Source organism: Vicugna pacos, unplaced genomic scaffold, assembly GCF_048564905.1.
Source record: "Vicugna pacos unplaced genomic scaffold, VicPac4 scaffold_20, whole genome shotgun sequence".
NCBI classification, from domain to species: domain Eukaryota; kingdom Metazoa; phylum Chordata; class Mammalia; order Artiodactyla; family Camelidae; genus Vicugna; species Vicugna pacos.
In genome coordinates, this window is record NW_027328741.1 from 18,190,731 (window position 1) to 18,196,122 (window position 5,392).

A 5,392-nucleotide genomic window follows, 5' to 3' on the forward strand; every position below is an offset into this window, starting at 1 on the left:
TTAATCTCAACTCTTCTTTTTATTCTCACTAAAAGCTGGGGACAGCCTCGTTTAACATTTGGATTATGATACAAATGCAGCTACAACCAATGGAGAAACATTTTAGTAAAATTTTAAACCAAAATACAAGACTACAATAAGGCTAACTTATAAAACCTCAGATTCCACGTTTACAATGCAAAGATAATATCATCAAAATATGAACATTGCTGACGATATTTTGAAGTTCCTTATTTGGAAACTATGCATTTAAATAGTATACTCATCAAATTTAAGAAGTCAGCCATTTCAGTAACAGTGAATGCCACTTTTTATAAGCAGCCTTAATACCTTTATTTAGATTTCTGGAATTATTCATAGTTGCAAACAAAGTTTCTCATAATATTGACTACTTAAGGCACTATCCTCATTTTTTAGAAAAAATAAAGGATTTTAGCCTTAGTAGTTTTATACAATTTTCAAAATTTAGCTTTACTTTTATATTATCATTGATTGATATACAAAATAAAATTTTATATATAAGTTACCATGTGGTAACTAAAATTTCTGAATACCTTTCTTAAAACAGAGACTTCTTTTTCTACTGCCAGAAAGTCAGCTAAACAAGCAGAACCTTGAAAATTCTACCGCACCTTCTTAAACCCATATAGGTTTAGCTGTCTAAGTAAACTTTTCATACTTCCAGTTTCAAATATTCTGAAAGGGGCCTTTCTTTCCAAAACTTCCTTCTTAAAGACATCTTCATCAATCACTATGAAATATCCATTATCATCCCACCAGATGGATTTAAACTGGTCACTCCCAGCTATTTTCCAGAGTTTTCTTGGAAATGTCAGATAACGAAAATCATTATCTTCATCTGGTTCAGAGACACAATGTGTGTATCATGGTGTTTTTATCAAGGATTCTTCAGACAAAGTCTGAAAAGCATTTTCTTCAATCATAGAACTCAAGTCCAAGTCCCCAGAAAATGTTTGATCACACAATAGAGATCTACCGGATTTTGCTGAACCAGTTGGTCCATCTTTACAAGACACAACTTGAATTTCTGAAGAATCATGTGCCATCTCAATTAAATTTATCAACAGCTACTTTTCAAATCTGCATGATTTTGAGCACTGCAGCATCAAATGCTGCTTTAGCAGGCCTGCACAGATAAACTGCTAGACCTTCACAATGAAACTCAACTTGAGTAGCTGTGACATTACAAAACAACTGGCCTCTCAGCAACTCAAGTGTAACATTCAGCCAGTGTTTACTTGTCATTCATCCAGTTAAAATGAAACATATAGGATGCTTATATTTAAAGTGTGATTTGCAAATATTATCCCAACAAAATCTTTCTAAATAATTTAATTTTGGGGTCTATGAAATAAAACCAATCTCCTTCCTTTTGTACAGAAATTTTTACCAGATTTAAGAATAGAGTATAAGTAATGCACAAAATATATAAAATAATATTAAAGTTTTAGAATTTAAAGTGAAATTTGTGTAAATCCAGTACAGATAATGTATATCTATTTCAATATCATTTGTAATTAAAGTGAAACATAATTTGATTTGGAAATGGAAATAAGTATTTTTCTGTGTACTTTATAATAAGTAGCTCTATATTCATAACATGAGCAGAATAAATATCAGTTTATTTGTTTTGTATAAAAAATAAATGGTAAATAAGTATGAAATAAAATTAGATAAAAATAATGAATCAAATTTAAGAAATCCCAAGGGGCAGAAGTTTTGTTTTAAATTTCAATTAAGTTCTATAAGTAAAACAAATGTAAGTTAATATTCTACTCTAAAATTACAAAAGAGAAAATCTTATATTATATTTACAAATGTATACTTTTGCCATTCTTTCAGTCAGAGGTTTTTCAGTCCTTAGAAGGAACAAATTTTCTTTTCATCTTTATAATCCAAACCCTTGAGCCTTCTGTTAAGTGTTCCAAAATGATGTTGATATATACACTTATGCAAAAGATCCTGGGTTAAATAAGCAGTGCCTCCATTAAGGGGCAAACAAAGAAACAATCAAAAAAGAAAGAAATAACACTATATGTGTGTTCGGGTGGAAAATACCATGTAATGCATTTTAGGAAGCAATTTGTATCTCAGTCCTGAAACAGATAACATTGGTAGTAAAATCCGGCATTTTAAGGCAAGGGTTTTGTTCACTAATTGTAAATAATAGTTACGTTGTGTATCAGTAAACCGTAGAAAATCCAGTTCTGCCAAAAGTTATATTCTTTATTTAGAAATATATTCCATTAAACATGAGCCAATTTCAAACTGAGGGATAAAATTTTTAAATAGATAATTGTAAACTCAAGCTACAATGTAAATTTTTCTTTCAGTATGTGTACATTCCATTCTAAATAAACATAAGCAACCTGAATACATTGCATATTATAAGTATTATAAACTATACTTAAGTTGGATTTAGTCCTTATTCATAAATATTACTTATCATATGCAAATCAATATATGTGATACAATCCCTTAAAAAGCAGAGAATTCAAAAAAGCATTCTCAAAAAATGTAGGAAAATTTTTCACAGATCTGATCTTTACTTTTTTATAAAAATAGTCTTAAGAAATTCACTTTAAATAGAATGTAACTAAACACAATATAAGCCATATATGAAAAACCCATGACTAACGTCACGTTCAATGTTAACTTACAGGAAGGTTTTCCTCTGGTCCAGTAATAAGAAAAGCTAGCTCATTCTCACAGGTACTAAATTACACTACTTGAAGCCCTAGCCAGAACAACTAGTCAAGAAAAAATATAAAAGGCATCCAACTTGTAAAAAAGCAGTAAAATTTTTACAGATGACATAATTATGCATAGATAGAAAACTCCATATACTCCTCCAGTGACTGTTGCAAATAATGAACAAACTTAGTAAACATACAGAATACAAAATCAATATGCAAATATCCGTTGCATTTTTATATAGTAACAACAAGTTATCAGAAAGAGAAATTAGGAAAACAATTGTCTGCATATTTATACCAAAAGGGATAAACTAGGAATACATTTGATAAGTGAAATAAAAGATCTAAACATTGATCTATAAATTACAGGTGCAAGAAATATAAGTAACCAAAATAAATAGAAAGATATTCTCTGCTTATGGATTGTATACAATATGAGGAACTATTCTAATGTATCTTTCACATGTTCAATCTCCCCTGCACTAATTATTGAGGAGAATGTCTATTCTTCATTTTATTCTCTTGCTTCCTTTTTCATGGTTTAATTGATCATAGGTGTGAGGGATTATATGTGGTTGCTCTATTCTCTTCTATTAATTGGTGTCTGTTTTTGAGCCAGTATCATGTTGTTTAAATTACTAAAGCTTTTTTGGACTGTTTAACATCAGAGAACTTTACACTATTAGATTTAATACACTTTTTCAAGATCATTTTAGCAACTCATAATCTATGTGGTTACATATAAATTTTGAAATTACCTGTTCTATTAAATGGAAAAATCTCATGGGTACTTTGACATGAATCACACTAAATGTAGATTGCTTTGGGTAGTGTGGTTGTTTCAACCACATTGTTTCACATCATTAACATAAGAGATCTTTTCATTTCTTTGGAACACTTTTAATTTCCTTCATCAATGTTTTCAATTTTTTAATGTATATGATTTCTCCTTATTTGTTAACCTCATTTCTGTATATTCTATTCATATATATATAATTATATATATTATATTTGTAAACACGTTTCATACACAAATACAACAGGCATAAGGCAGTGGCAAGACATATTCAAAATCCTGAATGAAAGAAACCTGTAATCTAAAATAATTTATCAAGCAAGGCTATTCTTTAGAATAGAAGGAGAGATAAATAACTTCCAGAAAAGCAAATACTAAAAGAATTAAGCAACAGAAACAGAAACAATGAAAAATCTACTATGAAACAAAAAGCAGGATGCTATAGAAAGGAGAAAGGCATAATTAGAAATGCAATTGCCACAATGTCTTAAAATAGAATAAAAGGATGTTGTAAAACAGGCCATCAAAATTTTTATGGGTCAGGGATTGATACAGGACAATACAGTGAATTTTCTTCTTGATTCTGTCCTCTATAGGAGGGGTTAGAATTTCTATTCCTATCAGTTAAAATAAAAAGATATAATAATGTGTCAATATACATACAAAACAGGGTAACCATAAGTCAAACTCTTACAATGAAGTAGAAAACCAAAAAGAAACCAAGATAATAACAGAAAACTTATCAAGCCACAAAAAGAAAATGAAATGAACAAAAAGGAAATACCAAATCAACTGGAAAATGAAGTTCAAAATGGAAATAAACACCAGTCTATCAAAAATTATCACAACTGTTAATGGACTTAGTGCTTGAATCAAAAGATATATAGTGTCAGATGGTACAATATAACAAAACCCTACATTATGAAGCATAGAAGAGACTCACTTTAGTAAGAGGAACACACATTAATTGAAAGTCAGAAGGTGGAAAATTATATCACATGCAAATTGACATGACAAGAGAGCAGGACTAGCAGTACTGACTTCACACAAAATAGACTTTACAACAAAGGCCATAGAGAAAGATAGACAAGGACATAATATAATGAATAAAGGAGCAATAAAAAATGAGGGTATTAAACTCATATATACACTCAATATAGGAGCACCTAAATACATAAAGCAAATACTAATAGATAAAAAGGGAGATATCGCTCAGAACACAATCACAGTAGGAGAATATAACTCCCCATTATCATCACTAGACTGGTCTTTCAGACAGAAAACTAATAAGGGAACAAAAATACAAAAAGATATGATAAAATAATTGGTGTTGGTTGATATTTTCAAAACAGTACTCCTCCTCAAACAGAATATACATTCTTTCGCAGTTCACATGGAATATTTTCTAGGAAAGATTATGTACTCAGGCACAGAAGAAGCCTCAACAAATTTAAGAAAATAAAAATTATTTCAAGCATCTTTTCTGAGTATAATACCATGAAACTAGAAATCCTTCAGAGAAAAATACGGAGAAAAAATTGCAGCATGTAAATTAAACACCATGGTACTATAACAAGTGGGGGAGATGAACAAGTAAAAGAAGAAATTAAAAAAAATATCTTGAGAAATATGTCAAAACACTAAACAATTTCTATGGAACACTGTTAAAGCAGGCTTAAGAGGGAAGTTCAAAATGACAAGACCCTACTCAAATTAGAAGAGCAATTTCAAATAAATTATCTATAGTTCTATGTAAACTAATCATGAAAAGAAGAGCAAACAAAACCAAAAGTCAGCAGAAAGAGAGAAATAAGAAAGATCATGGAAGAAAGAATTGAAATACACATAAAAATATAGGAAAAAATCAAACTCTTTTTTG